Below are 16,884 nucleotides of genomic sequence, written 5' to 3'. Positions count from 1 at the left end.
TGTACTGGCACACTAACTATTGATTCATAATTTTATATCAGCATATGTGCCGCTTTTTACTTTTACATTTTAGGTTATATTTCTCTTTCCTTCTAACGGCTTATGATAGTTTAAAACAATTCAGAAGAGATAAATGAGTTAAAAAGTTATGTGAGTCATAAGAATAAATAATTCTGCTCTAAGTATTTCTCAGTTTAGATAAAGTGTAAGTTCAAATATTATTCAAGCCTAAGATTGCAGGCAGAATCAACCACTTAACTCTTTTTTGCAAATCGTCTCTTCCATTTAAGAAAAAGAATGCATTTTCAAGTTTCTCCATAGGTTACAATTTACAAGCTATTTTTCTGTAGAAAATGATTTTGTTCTTACTATATACAACACTTTGATTCAGTGATTTAATTATTTGCCATTACAATGCTAATCCAGGCATTTGTCATAACAATTGTAAAAACAAAAATTTGTGATACAATATAAACAGCTAACATTTATTGAGGACCTTTCATACGCCAGGAATTCTTCTAAATATTTTCTTAGTATGAACTCACTTAATCTAATTTAAAAACCCTGTGAAATAAGGACGATTGTCAGACTCATTTTACATGTGTGAAAATTGAAGCACAGAAATGTTAAGTGACTTGCCAAAAGTCACACAGTAAGCTTATAATGGAGTTGAAATACAAACTTAATCTGTTTTCAAAGACTACACTCTTAACTAAAAACTGACACAGCCTAAACAGTCTAAATGCCCAATAACAGGGAATAGTTATATGTGCCGTCAACGTCAATGTCTAAATGTCAGACAATCATTTAAAATGAAGTCTAGGTAGCATGGGGTGGACTCTATGCTTAGAGTCTTAAAAGGTTGAAATCTAAGTGCTACCCAATCTGCAATTTCACCTGAAGAATTTGAATAGGATTCATTTGGATTGTTGGTGGAATCCATTCCTTTGTTTTATAAAAGTGAAGCCCTTGTTTTCTTCCTGGTTGTCACCCAAATGATGCTCTCAGCTTCTAGAGGCTGTCCTCAGGTTCTCTCCATGTGACCTCTCCATGTGGCCCCTCAATCTTCAAAGCCAGCTATTCATGTGAAATCATTCTCATGTTTCTCATCTCTCTGATTTACCCTATGGTTTATAGCTGGAGAAAATGCCCTGCTTTTCAAGGGCTCATGGGAATCATGTTGCATCACAGTCAGTGGTTCTACCCACACTAAAAGGGAAGCAAATTTTACAGGAACAAGGGTCATTGAGATTCAACTTAAAATCCTGCCCATCATATCTTTCTTTCCATATTTTTTTTGTTTATCTACATTCTATAATACAGAATACTTTTCTAATCAAAAAATATTTTATATAATTGGTTTGATTTTTTACAATAAGTTAATAAAATCAAGTTAGAATTAAAATTTACATTGTAAACTAAAAATCCAAGTTATTTTTTCTTATTTAAAAAGAAATATAGATAAGATTTGAATGTTCCATATGTTCTTTGCTCTCAGTGCCCACTTCCACATTAAATAATTGATAAACTTTTACATAATTATAACCCCATCTTGTTAAATTTAAATTTATATCCCATAGACCAAGCCATCCTGCTTTATTTAGTACTAAAATTCTAAATGTATACCCTGCCTAATGCCTACATCCCAACCACACATTAATTCCAAAGCATTTCAGTAAGCCACTATTTGGTTGACATGTCAAATCTTAAGAAAGCAGACCTACTGCTGTCATACTTAGAGAGTTAGAAGCTGTTCATGGAGAGGGTGCTGTAAGACGGAAAGAACTATTATTTCTGTCAAGTTATATGGCAATATATATTATTTCTTTCAAGTTGTATGTCAAGTTATTGACTATTCACCTGATGGCTAGAGTCACAGGCAAAAATAGCTGAGGACTAAACAGATACATTGCTCTTGAAAAAAAAGATAGTGCAACAAAGGCCTAATATCTAGAATCTATAGATAACTTATACAAATCAGTATAGAGAACTTACACAAATCAGCAAGCACAAAACAAATAACCCTATTAAAAATGGGCAAAGGACATGAACCAACATTTCTCAAAAGAAGACACACAAGAAGCCAATAAACAGAAAAAATACTCAGCATCACCAATCAACGGAGAAATTCAAATCAAAACCACAATGAGATACCATCTCACCCTAGTCAGAATGGCCATTGCTAAAAAGTCAAAAAAAAAAAAAAAAAAAAAAAAAGATGTTGGCAAGGCTGCAGAGAAAAGGCAACACTTAACACATCATTGGTGGGAATGTAAATGAGTGCAGCCACTCTGGAAAGTGGTCTGGAGATTTCTCAAAGAACTTAAAACAGAGCTACCATTCAACCCAGCAAGCCCACTACTGGGTATATGACCAAAGGAAAATAAATCATTCTACCCAAAGGACACATGAACTCACATATTCATCACTATGCTATTCACAATAACAAAGACATAGAATCAGCCAAGGTTGATAGGTGATTGTGATAGGTGACAGGTTGATTGTGATCCAACCAATAGTAGATAGGATTTAAAAAACGTGGTACATATACACTGTGGAATCCTACACAGTGATATAAAAGAAAGAAGTCACATCCTTTGCAGCAACATGGATTCAGTCGTAGGCCATAATCCTAACTGAATTGACACAGGAACAGAAAGCCTAATATTGCATATTCTCACTAATAAGTGGAAACAGAACACTGAGCACACATGGACATAAACATGGGAACAATAGACACTGCAGACTACCAGACAGGGGAAGGACAGAGAGGAGGGCATGGGTGGAAAAACTACCCACTGGGTACTAGGCTCACTACTTGGATGATGGGTTCCATGCCCTAAACCTTAGTATCATGTAATATTTCCATATAACAAAACTGCACATCTAGGCTCTGTAACTAAAATACAAGTTGAAATTTCAAAAAAAGATATCCAGCTTCTACATTTCTGAAATTTACCCCTGCCTTTAAAAACCTTACCTTCAAGCCATTGGGAAGTTTTGGTCTTAAGCATGAACTGTCCCAATATTCCTTGCTTGACACCCAGCAAATAAGGGCCCCCCTTTCTATTCTGCTGCAAATTAATAATAATAATAATAATAATAATAATAATAATAGTGGCACTCAAAAGAGATTTGAAGGGGAGAGAAAATGAAAACGGAATAACAGATTTCTATATAATGAGCAATCTTATTATATATAATAATAGGTACAAAATTACCAATACAATCTTTGAGCTTTCTAAAAGTTATATGGTGTTTATCAGTAAAATGTTTACTCTGTGGTCCTTTATTGCCAATTTTTTAATGTCAAATTTCAAAAATAAAACTTTTAAATATAACACTGTTATGTTACATCATTCCTGAAAAAGATAGTGGATGACAATTATTCTGGAGATATCTGATTTGTTATCTGAATTTATATCCTGTAACTGAGGATATTGATTGTCTGCTAAATTCAAATACATTCGTTAAATTAAATTACTGCTTTCATGTTGACATAACATTTAGTTTCACAGTAAAACACAACACTGGAAAAGCAGAGTTGGAGGCTGTAGTCCTAATTCTATGGAGGAGGATTGCTGTTGCTATACTGGTGGGAAATACTATGTCTCCTTCAGAGTTTTCCTGCAATGGGTATTATACAGGATAAGATCAGAGACAAAGACATATGTGGCATGTCCCCCAACCACAAGAAAGATATTTTATCACGGCAATACATTTCAAAGAAAATATTTACTTGTTGAAGATATTTTGCTTGTATAGATAAAAATAACGCTACTTGTTAACGTGAAAAATATTTTCTAGGAATGAAGATATGTGTTGAAACATCTCCCATCTCTGGCAAAATCCTCCTTACAAGAATTGCCTAGCTTTAAGAGTTCAGTGTACAATCATAGAAAAGTGTTAAATAAATTAATCTTGATTATCAAATACCTCACCATGGCATCATAGGCAGGCATTTTTTTTCAAAGTGACCTAATGAGCTCATGTTGATTAATGTGTAGTAGTTTCATTTTCATTTAATATTATCATCAATTGACTAGACAAAAAATGTTATAAATTCAGAAGGCATTTAAGTATATACATAGAGGGAGGGTTTTACCAGCACTTAAAGTACTATTCTCTGCTGTAGATTCTCAGATTTACTAAGGCAGGGACTGTGGTTGGCTTACATTTATAACCCACTGGGACACAGCACAGTGCTTAGTACATAGTAGCAACCACTCCACATTCATTTAATTAATTAAGGTCATCTCAGAAGATTGTGAAAATAAAGTATAATTAGCAGATGGTAGCATTGTGGAAATTCTAAAGTACAAAACACTTGAGAAGCAATTTTCTTATTTCCCTGTCTTTAGATAAACTTATATTTTAAAATCTGACCAAAGAAAAATGATATGTAAAAGTAACAACTGCCTCTATTTGATGTGGCTAAATTAACTAAGGTTAATGGTTGATTTACTTGAGTAAGTTAAACATGATCCTGCAATGTGACTGTAAAAAGAAGCACACTCTTTGAATCAAGTAGTGCTTCCAAAAATTAGGTTATTTATTACAATCTCAGTGTTGCTTGCCCCTAGGTATCACAGTTTAACAATATATCTCATACAAGCTGTGCTTCTTCATCGTAGTATTACCATTCTTCCTAGAAAAGTAAAAGGGAAAGTCGTTTCAATTATAAGTCAATATGTAAACTTTAAAATTTAAGAATAAAGTTGATAAGAGAGGCAGAAAACCTAGAAAAAATGAACTATTTCAATGTATTTAAATTCAACAAAGATCACAAAATGTTATCTAAATACATGGAAAGACTAAGTATCTCTCTCATATGAAAAGATTTTATGTGATATATGTTAACTCTCCAAAAGGTAATGTCTGTGCAGATCCAATTGGAGTCTCAAATGTAATTTTGGGGGAGAATTTCATTTAGTTATGTTCTTCTATATATTTATATATTTCCTATTTTAAAAGACAAATACTACCTGAGACCAACCAATAAATTTTGAGAGTAGAATCAAGGGACTGAAATAAGAGAACAAAATCTTGTTTACATGATGGCAAAAGACAGTATTAAGCCACTGTAATAAAACAATAAATAGGATTGTTTTTAGATATGTGTCTAACATGATTTTAAATGTTTTATTTAACTTAAATATTCAAGTAAATCTGAGAGAATTTTACTTTTATATACATCTGTCCTTATTTTTATTATATATATTTATGGGACACAACATCATGTTTTATATATTATATAGGGGAGTGATTAAATAAAGCAAATTAGCATATCCATCACCCCACATACTTGTAATTTTAATGGTGAGAACATTTAACATATAGATGCTTCACAAGTGTATATTTTCAAGTACACAGTACGTTATTATCAACTGCAGTCACCATTTTGTACAATAGATCTCTAGAATTTATCCTCTTATCCAACTAAAACTTTATACCCTTTGACCAACATCTTCCCATCCCTCCCCTGCCGCATCTCAGAGTAAGTACCATTCCACTCTCTATGTCTATGAGCTCCACTTTTTTAGATTCTGCATATTAGTGAGATTACACAGTAGTTTTCTTTTTGTGTCAGGCTTTTCTCAGTTAGCATAATGTCTCAAAGTTCATTTACCTTTGATGCTAACCAATCAACAACAGTCTCATCTGGTTTTCAACCCATTTATTCCCCTGAAAATCCACCAATCCCTGAAGACCACTCTTCCCCCGAAACATATATGATCAACAGTTGCCTCCATAACTGATAAGCATAGCTCTCCATGGTGCACAAAATAAATGCAGCTAGATCTTTTCAGTTGAGATAACTGGTCTTATAAGCCTTTAACAGCATCTTCCAACTAAAAATCCTATAATATAATTTTATAATAATTGACAATTATTAAAGATATGAGGGTCTCACTGCATCTAAGTGACACTTGCTATCCCTTTCAGAATTGGGTTTGTTAAATAAAAGTAATAGAGTGGAAACAGTGATTAAGTAAAAAAAAGAAGATTCTAGAGTCAGGCATTCCTAGATATTTTCCTGGATCTATAATTTACTAGCTCAGTGACATCACTGAATCTCAAAAATCTCAGTTTCTCATATGTAAAATATGACTAATAAAATAATTTCATAGTAATTTTGTAAAGATCAAACTAGTTTGTCTAAAACATAAACTTTAGTCCCTGGCACAATGGAAATATTCAATAATGCCAGTGTTCTGTTATTATATTTCTGGTTCAATATGTTTTCTGTTATAATTCAGGTTTACCAATTATAGCTTTTAAATACATTTAGTCATAGCATAATAAGATTTTCAAAGAGATACAGGTAGCTTACATATTTTATGGTGCAACAGTTTGATAGTATTCTATCTCTTTGGGTTTTTTCCAGTTTAGGAAAATAATGTGGTACTAGAGAATAACTGTTACCAGTTGCATGTAAAAAACATGCTACCAAGGAATCTCAAGAATATTTAGAGACAACTATTGTTCCCAGTTGTTAATCATTATATTCAAACTAATTATTTCTTGGGTTAAGACTTCCTTCATATATACAAAACAGTTATATGACATATTTAATATATATGACAGAGGCATAACAGAACACAAAGCATAATGGTGAAATGGTGAAAATACTGCATGATTTCTTTGTAGGAAATTTTGGCTCATGTTGTATGGTAATCACTTTTAAATCCACTAGATAGTAAAAATTGAAATTATCAGAATTATAATTCTTATTGGAATCCAGCACAAAATTGAACACAAGGAGTATCTGTAATAACTAGAAGACTATCAGCAATTCACCAATTTAAATAATGTTACCATATAAGCATATACATCAACAACTGACCAAAAATCTTCAAAGATTGGTTTAAATTCTGAGTAAATTCTTTATACCTCAAAAGAATATTATTTTGTATTTTGGAGCCTGTTTTCTCCGTTACTGTGATTTTCTTAATGATGACACTGCTTTCTCCCAGAGAGATCTCAAATGCACAGTCATATTATTTTCTTTTCTTTTATTTGCTGTAATATATTTCCTACAACTAATAAAAACAAAATCCAGAAGTGTTGAACCTTGGTGAAATAAATGCAATGAAATTGTCAGAATGAATTTGTCTAGTTGAAAATTACATAAGACAATGAATGAACTTCTGGGGCTCAGAAGAACATTGTGCTAGGGAAGCAGAGAGCGTGAGGGCATGGTGTCTATCACAAAGCAAGCATTCAATAAGTAGTTGTTGAATGAATTAATACAGGAATTAACATGAACTACAGACTCAGGAAAGCCTTGACTCAACAAGCCCTTGCAGATTTCTTGTTGGTTCATTGCCAAGGCTCCTTGACACAGACCTTTCCTCTCTAGAGGTGTTTTTGAATCATTTCTTTCCATTACCTCTTCTCCTTTCTATTCCTATTAGTTTAAAACACAATGACATAGCATATTCAGTTACATTGAATCATCTGATTTTTCCTAGCCAACTGTCAAGGACACAGAGAAACTCTTAAGGCTTTATGACCTCAAGATGTTTTCTACATATAAGAGAACTGGTTCACATTTTTTCATGTGCTTAATGGATATTCAGTAAGTGGGAGTGATATGTTTATTTGGCTGACAATCAGAGATACATGAAATTACTTAAATTATTATGAAGGTAATCACATGTTGAAGAAGTTTTTGGACTTAGAGTCAACTTGTTTTTCCAACTAGATTTTGCAACTATTTAACTAACAGAATAACTCATTCAAAATCTCTCTCAAATTTGGCATTTAGGATTTTCTATATCTCAAGTTTAAAAAAAAAAAAAAAACAGGCAGAGAATCCACAAAATAGTGCAATTGACTACAGAAAGAGAATAAGCTTTTCTTTCATAACTGTTTTATTTAAACTAAAACATGGCTGACAGTAGTAGATGCACATAATATATGACTCTCAAACCTTACCATATATATATATGACTACATAACTATATATATATATATATAACTATATATATATATAGTTATGTAGTCATATATAAGGTTGCAGTAACATTCTAGAGATCAGAGAGGGCCCTCAGGACTCATTCTAGATGATGTCTGGGACGATTCCTTACAGTTCTTCCATTTTTAATTTTGTTTTTTTATTTCCATTACCTACATGAATATTATTTTAATATAATGCTACTTTATTAAAAAAATCCCTAAGCATCATAGAAATTCTAGGCAGAAACATTATAATTTAACCTCAGAGTAAAACCTTAAATGGCAAAGTTCTGGTCACAGAGCTTTTACATAATTGTATATTTCTGCAAAGATTTAGAGGGTTCCTCAAATATAATTTGAATACTTGTTATCATAACCTTTTTTGTATTTGGTGCATCTGATAATGTAAGAAAATTTAAATCAAAACCTTAGCAGTGGTCTTCATAGAATTATATTGGAGAAATTATTTTGAGAACTTTATAGACATTCCCATATATGTTAACTCTTTCGGGGCCTTAATAATTCCAACTGAAATTACAAATATTAAAAATCACAAACAACCTATTTATTTATAAGTCTAAGTGTTTAAATAATTTAGGCATATACATATAAAATATAAAAATCTACTTCTCATTTTCTCTTCTTTTTGTAATAAAATTAATTTATGCAAATAATATGCAAAATCTATTTGAATGGAGAACCACTATAGGTAAGTACCTATATAAATTCCTAAATAATTCAAATTTGACTAAAGTCCTGAATATCTTTCATATCAAAAATACAATTACAGCTAAAATTAATTTGACCCTAAAAATGTTGTACATAAAATGAAAACTGTTGCAATGTTTAAAACCTGAGGAAAATAATTGAGTTCTAAATACCAGGACAGTAAAGAGTGGCTTAGTATCTGTTAACCCTTTACCAAATTTACCAAAAGAGTTTTTCATCTGATAACCACATTGTGGATAAAGTCAAGGAAAACTGTATTTTCTGATACTACAAAGTAACAGGAGACAAAAATTAAAAAGGAAAGGGGAAAAGGAAGGAGAAAAATGAGGAGGGAATAAGAGAGATAGAAAGTAAGAATGCTAGACTCATTGCTTTTCATTCTTAATTTTTAAATATATTTACCACTAAAAAGTTGACAAAAGCTGAGGGACAGCATTTACTTCTTACAGATCTTCAGACAATAAAGTATTCTAAATATCTTTCTTTGTCTTATCTAAAACACCAAAAGCAATGACAACAAAAGCCAAAATTGACAAATGGGATCTAATTAAACTAAAGAGCTTCTGCACATTAAAAGAAACTACCATCAGAGTGAACAGGCAACCTACAGAATGGAAGAAAATTTTTGCAATCTACTCATCTGACAAAGGGACAATATCCAGAACCTACAAAGAACCCAACCAAATTTACAAGAAAAAAACAAATAACCCCATCAAAAAGTGGGCAAAGGATATGAATAGACACTTCTCAAAAGAAGACATTTATGCAGCAGACACATGAACAAATGCTCATCATCACTAGCCATCACAGAAACGCAAATCAAAACCACTATGAGATACCATCTCACACCAGTTAGAATGACGATCATTAAAAAGTCAGGAAACAACAGATGCTGGAGAGGATGTGGAGAAATAGGAACACTTTTACACTGTTGGTGAGACTGTAAACTAGTTCAACCATTGTGAAAGACAGTGTGGCGATTCCTCAAGGATCTAGAACTAGAAATACCATTTGATTCAGCCATCCCATTACTGGGTATACACCCAAAGGATTATAATCATGCTGCTATAAAGACACATGCACACGTATGTTTATTGCAGAACTATTCACAACAGCAAAGACTTGGAATCAACCCAAATGTCCATCAATGACAGATTAGATTAAGAAAATGTGGCACATATACACCATGGAATACTATGCACCCATAAAAAAGGATGAGTTCATGTCCTTTGTAGGGACATGGATGAAGCTGGAAACCATCATTCTCAGCAAACTATCGCAAGAACAGAAAACCAAATACCGCATGTTCTCACTCATAGGTGGGAACTGAACAATGAGAATACTTGGACGCAGGAAGGGGAACATCACACACTGGGGCCTGTTTTGGGGTGAGGGGAGTGGGGAGGGATAGCATTAGGAGATATACCTAATGTAAATGATGAATTAATGGATGCAGCACACCAACATGGCACATGTATACATATGTAACAAACCTGCACGTTGTACACATGTACCCTAGAACTTAAAGTATAATAAAAAAAGAAAAAATAATAATAATTTGATAACAACTATAGATTCTTTTTGTGGAGAGCTGTTTTTGCTCTCAATCTCACTTCTAGTTATATAGTAAATGAACTATGGAATTTTTTCTTCAGAAATCACGTTGGAATAAATGGAGTGCTAAAGGGATATTACTGCATATTTTGTCACCTTACATTTAGCTACCAGGATTAACTATGTCCCTTTAATTGCCTAGAGTTAGAAAGCAGGTTCCAGTGAATGCCTAACGAAGAAAACAGAGAGAAGGATTGAGGGCAAGTGAATAAGTGTAGTGAGTCATGAAGTTTAAAAGAACAGACTGTAGGACAATAATTTACACATCTAATGGAAAGAAGAAACATCCAAAAACATTTTTGTCTACAAAAATCTCATGTCAGAGGGCACTGGCTCAACCTCAACAAAAACAAAAAAAATCAACAGGAAAGTCATAAACCCCTTTCCTTCTCCTCCATCAAATAAGGTTAGATAGTCAAAGAGAAGTAATGTCTTCATAGAAATATTAATTATGTGCATACAGAAAGCTTTGTTTTTTCTGAAAGCACTCCTAAATATTGCACCTGAAATAAGGTAGAAGGAATTTTGAGTTACTAACTTTTACATGAATGCCATGACACAGAGAGCGAAAGTTCTACTGAATCCTTATGGCTATAAACATATTCCAAATTTCTTCTATAAACAGCATCAGCATCCAAGGATGTCTATGTTTTTCTCATTCCTATAATTTAATATTATTTTTCAACTCAGGACATTAGGTGGTGTGTGATTTGGTATGAAGTGAGTTGGATGATGATAAAGCAATACTCTGCCTTTTGTGCATGCTTTATTGAAAATGATGTGAAAATTTACATGATAACCAAAATTTAAGCATGTATTTAAAGCTTGTCATGTGACAAGCATGCTGCTAAGCTCAGAGCAGAATGGGAGAGAGGCAGCATATCCATCTTGCATGTCCTCAAGTCACATATAATTTTAACAGCAATATCAATTATTTAGATAACATTTTTCAGTGCAAAAGGTGCTTTCTCTGATAACAATGGATAGTGTAATTGGTGACATTATCTCCACCCTTAGCAACATATTTTTAAAGTGCAGAAAAGAATACTGTTAAATCAATATAAAAGGAATTATGTCCTTCAATTCATAGAGGTAAATTTATAAGGATATACTTTTTTTCTGATTCTTGGATAAAGAGTATTTTTGGTTCTATTGTTCTATTCCTTGTAGTACGGCTAAATTAGCTGCTATCAGGCAAGGTTCTGAATAGTCCCTTGGAATAAAAATAAAGAAAAGGGGTGCTGGCATCAGTGGAAAGTATCTAAGACATCGAGGACCAGATCTAAACCTAGGAAAATAGGGATTTCGTTTAAAGAAAGTAAGTGTGAAACAGCCTAAGAATATAACAATGAAAGAGATGTCATTCCTGGGCTTATCAATTTAGAATAAAACTGAAGAAGTAGAGCACAAGTTAGACAAAGGACTTAGGTGAGTGTATTAGAACACCACAGACAGATTTATGTAAAATCAACATGTTCCACAAAATCTGGGCTTTTTTCCCCCAGAACGTTAAAAAAAAAAAACAAAAAAATCAACACTAAATCCTAGGAGAAGTATGCAAGGAAAACGTTTGCCTCTCTTTCTGTTTTCTTCAAAGTGATGCCATGATGAATATTTAAAATCAGATCACAGAATTCATCAAAGCACAGACTATTAACACTTGCTCACTGTTGGCTGGAGAGCGGTGGCTCACGCCTGTAATCCCAGCATTTTGGGAGGCCGAGGCAGGTGGATGACGAGGTCAGGAGTTCAAGACCAGCCTGGCCAAGATGGTGAAACCCTGTCTCTACTAAAAATACAAAAAAATTGCCAGGCGTGGTGGCGCGCGCCTGTAATACCAGCTACTCCAGAGGCTGAGGCAGAGTGCTGCTTAAACCTGATGGGGCGGAGGTTGCAGTGAGCCAAGATTGTGCCACTGCACTCCAGTCTGGGCTACAGAGCGGGACACCATCTCAAAAAAAAAAAAAAAAAAAATTGCTCACTATTGTCATTGGTCTACTCTCAAAAATCATATAAATTTTGGTGCAACTCTAAATTCCTATGCAATTAGAAGTTATTCAATTCTTTGGGTTTTGTGCCTCTTTTGTACACATGTGAAAACATATACCTATATGTGTATATATATGCATTCATTTAATCACATATACATGAATAGTCATTCCTCAGTATTCCTGGAGGACTGGTTTCAGGATCCCTGAGGATACACAAATTCGAGGATGCTCAAGTCACTTACATAAAATGTGCACATAACCTACACACATCCTCCCCTCTACTTTAAACAATGCCTACATAGCACTTCATTCCCATGGATTCAGCCTGGTACTCAGAGGGTGACAAATTCAAGTTTTGCTTTTAGGAACTTTGCAGAAATTTTTTCCCTAATATTTTCAATTCGCATTTGATTGAATCCACGGATGCTGAATCCATGGATACAGAGTCGACTATATATAATTCCATTCATATGCTTTGCGAAGGTAAATATAAAACATGTTCACATCACTTAAATGCCAAAATATATAATATGAAATTTTAAAATCATGAGCCTCTGCCTTCCTCGGCCTTACCCCTTGCCCCACAGACTTAACCACCATTACCAGTGTAGTACATATTATTATTATTCCATGTATTTTGCTCTTCTAATACAGTCATATATAAACATATAGAGCTTTTTAATTATTTTTTTCACAACATGCAGTTATAGTAAACATAATATTCTGTGCCTTTTTTCACCTGACTATTGGAGCCATACATTTTTCCTTTCATTTTACTAGCTTCCCAGCATTCCACAGTTTAAATGAACCAACTTAACCATTCCTCTTTAGATGGAAATGCAGGTTTTACCTGATTTTTACTTCTACGAACGATGATGCAATAAACATCTTTGAAATTTATTTAGAATCAATATTGCTTTTTTTTTTTTTTTTTTTTTTTGAGGCAGCGTCTCGCTCTATCGCCAGGCCAGAGTGCAGTGGCGCGATCTCAGCTCACTGCAGCTTCCGCCTCCCTAGTTTACTCCATTCTCCTGCCTCAGCTTCCCGAGTGGCTGAGACTACAGGCGCCCGCCACCACGCCCGGCTAACTTTTTGTATTTTAGTAAAAACAGGGTTTCACCGTTTTGCCCAGGCTGGGCTACAAACTACTGAGCTCAGGCAATCCGCCCGCCGCAGCCTCCCAAAGTGCTAAGATTACAGACGTGAGCTACAGCGCCCAGCCTGAATTACTACTACTTTTAATGTCTGAAACATTTCCCGGAGTGGCATTGCTGAGGCAGCAGAAGAACTTTTAAAAATTTGGAATATATATATATATATATATATATATATATGATTCCAGTCTCACTAGCAGTATGTAAGAAAAACCCATTTCCCCATTCCCTCATTACACCACTGAATGTTGCCTTTTGTTTTGTTTTGTTTTTGGTCAGTCTGAAGAGCATAACACAGCGTGTTGGAGTTGTTCAAGTCCTTACCTTAACTACTAGTGAGCAAGACTGGCTGTGTGATTGGCGGAGTCCAGTACAAAATGAAAATACAGGGCCCCAACTGGGATCCGGAAAGACACTGCCATTGCAGATAGGTGACTTTCAAACGACTGCTGCTTTACCTCTGGGCACATGGTAACTGGATGCGAGCCCCGCGGAGTAGCCCGCTGAACAAGCAGTGATGCAGCCAGCGGCGGGATACCCACTGCTTTGTCCCACCCAGAGAACACCTGGGGAATGTGCCACACTTCGCCCCTTTCAGTATCTATGAGTATGCCCCCTGCTGGCAGGGAGGGCAACCGCAAAATGGGGGCTTTGGCTGCCCACACAAGCTGATCTCTGCCCCCGGCCGGGGGTGGAGGGGTGATGAGGAGAAGAACACAGGGAGGTAGCAAGGAGGCAGTAAGAAGTTCTGAGGGGGATCTCATCTGGCCTGGAACTCCAAGTTCCCGACGTTTGCTCCATTGTCCCAGTAGAGCTCACTGAAAAAATCCAAATTCAAAAGTAAAATTATAAGAATTCCAAGATGGGCGAGGCGCAGTGGCTCACGCCTGTAATCCCAGCACTTTGGGAGGCCGAGGCAGGCGGATCACGAGGTCAGAAGATCGAGACCATCCTGGCTAACACAGTGAAATCCCGTCTCTACTAAAAATACAAAAAAATTAGCCAGGCATGGTGATGGGCGCCTGTAGTCCCAGCTACTCAGGAGGCTGAGGCAGGAGAATGGCGTGAACCCGGGAGGCGGAGCTTGCAGAGAGCTGAGATCGCGTCACTGCACTCGAGCCTGGGCGACAGAGCGAGACTCCGTCTCAAAAATAAAATAAAATAATTAAAAAAAGAATTCCAAGACAATGGCTTCAGAGCATCAAACCCCAAGCAAAGAAGCCTGCTCAGTGCAAGAACCTATGTGGTTGCACTGGCAGCTTGCCCCTTGCAGCACCCTGCTAATGAGAGTGAACATCTATCTTCTCATGAGTTTATCAGACTTCTATAGTTCTTTTTCTTTAAATTTCTCTAGCATATCCTTTGTTCATTATGATGTTTGTTTACATTTTTCTTAGACATTTTAGGATCATTTTGTTTAAGAGTAAAAAGAACATATCTTCTTCCCAATATGTTATCTTCCATTTTTATCTTTTTAAAGCCTTCAAAATTTTTGTGCAACAAAGTAGTTCAGTTTTTTTTTTTTTTTCTCATGGACTCTAGGAGTAAGAAGATCTTATCCACTCCTAAGTTATGAAAATACCCTGATATTTGTATCAAATCCTATATATTTATTTAACAAGTTTTACATTTTGAACTCTAATTCAATGCAAATACACTTATGTATACGTTTGGATCTAATTTTATATTTTTCAAATGGATCATCAATTGCCCAACACTATTATTAATCAGTTTTTGCCTTTTTTAGCCAGCAGATAATTTAATCTATATCACATATAAAATTCCCATTTACACTTGGATAAATTTTGGTTTCTCTCTTCTACTGAGCCACTGTGTCATTATGATACCTACCTGATTATAGTATTTTTATTGTGAATAAAAATATTGATATTGATTATTTAAAGGTTAGGAATTGGTAGTGAATTCTATGCATAATAGCTTACCTATTATAAATATGTGCAAGTGCTTAACCGTGTATTTTAAACAATAAAGTTTGGTGTAATAAATAGCATAAAGAATTGTGAGTCAAATTTCATAATGAAATTCTATTCAAGGTCAGGTACAGTGGCTCACACCTGTAATACCAGTACTTTGGGAGATTGAGAGGGGTTGATTGCTTGAGTTCAGAAGTTCAAGACCAGCCTGAGCAACATAAAAAGATCCCATCTCATAAAAAAATAAAAACTAAAATTAGCTGGTCATGGTGGTGTGTGCCTGTCGTCCCAGCTACTCTGGAGGCTGAGGTGGAAGGATTGCTTGAGCCCAGGAGGTTGGGGCTGCAGTGAACTGTGATTGTGTCATTGCACTCCAGCCAGGGTGACAGAATAAAACCCTGTCTCGAAAAAATAAGAAAAGAAAATTCTATTTATATGAGTACCAGTCAACAGGTAAATCATCTATACTTTGTGTACCTTATTTTTTAATTTGTAAAACAAAGATAATAAAATCTTTTTCACAAAACAAACTTCGTGCAACATAAAACTCAATAAATACAAATGTTCCTTCACCATAAGATAAAAGTATTCCATTTTAATTGACACCCTGGAGATATCTTTGCCTATAACATTCTTTATTACTTTCAAAGATCTGCCTTTTTCCTGGCAATCAGGATAAAGCTGGAATTTTTTTTTTTTTTTTTTTTTTTTTTTTTTTTTTTTTTTTTTTTTTGAGACGGAGTCTCGCTCTGTCGCCCAGACTGGAGTGCAGTGGCGCCATTTCGGCTCACTGCAAGCTCCGCCTCCCGGGTTCACGCCATTCTCCTGCCCTCAGCCTCCAGAGTAGCTGGGACTATAGGCGCCCGCCACCTCACCCGGCTAATTTTTTGTATTTTTAGTAGAGACGGGGTTTCACTGTGTTAGCCAGGATGGTCTCGATCTCCTGACCTCGTGATCCACCCGCCTCAGCCTCCCAAGGTGCTGGGATTACAGGCGTGAGCCACCGCGCTCGGAGAACTGGAAATTTTTAATCCAACTGGAGTCTCCATTTTTCAATAAAGAATTGTACCTTATTTACAGTTATTCTTATAATAAATACATTTGAGTTTATTCATCCTCTCCTATTTAATTTTTGTCATTCAATATTCTTTTTCCTTTCTTTTTCCTTTTTGTATTACTTGATAAAATAATCTGTCTGTTTTTCTTCAAGTCAGTAATTTCAAATCCTGATGCATATACATATACAATTTCCTCTGTTTTTCTTCATCATTTTAGTGACAACAGTTAAGCATATGTTTATTTATTGTTACAGTCTATCGAAAGCAATTAATAAGTCTTTCCTCTAACATAAAATCTTCAGGACATATTTATTTTCTTATTTATTTTTCCAATCTTCATGAACTCTTATGTATTATTAAGTGAAATATAAAACTGTAATCTTTTTTGTTTGTTTTTGTTTTTACTGAATGCTTCTTATATCAAGAATTGTGTTACAACCAT

This window comes from Rhinopithecus roxellana, chromosome 2, assembly GCF_007565055.1.
Source record: "Rhinopithecus roxellana isolate Shanxi Qingling chromosome 2, ASM756505v1, whole genome shotgun sequence".
NCBI lineage: Eukaryota > Metazoa > Chordata > Mammalia > Primates > Cercopithecidae > Rhinopithecus > Rhinopithecus roxellana.
This window is presented reverse-complemented; position numbering follows the sequence as displayed.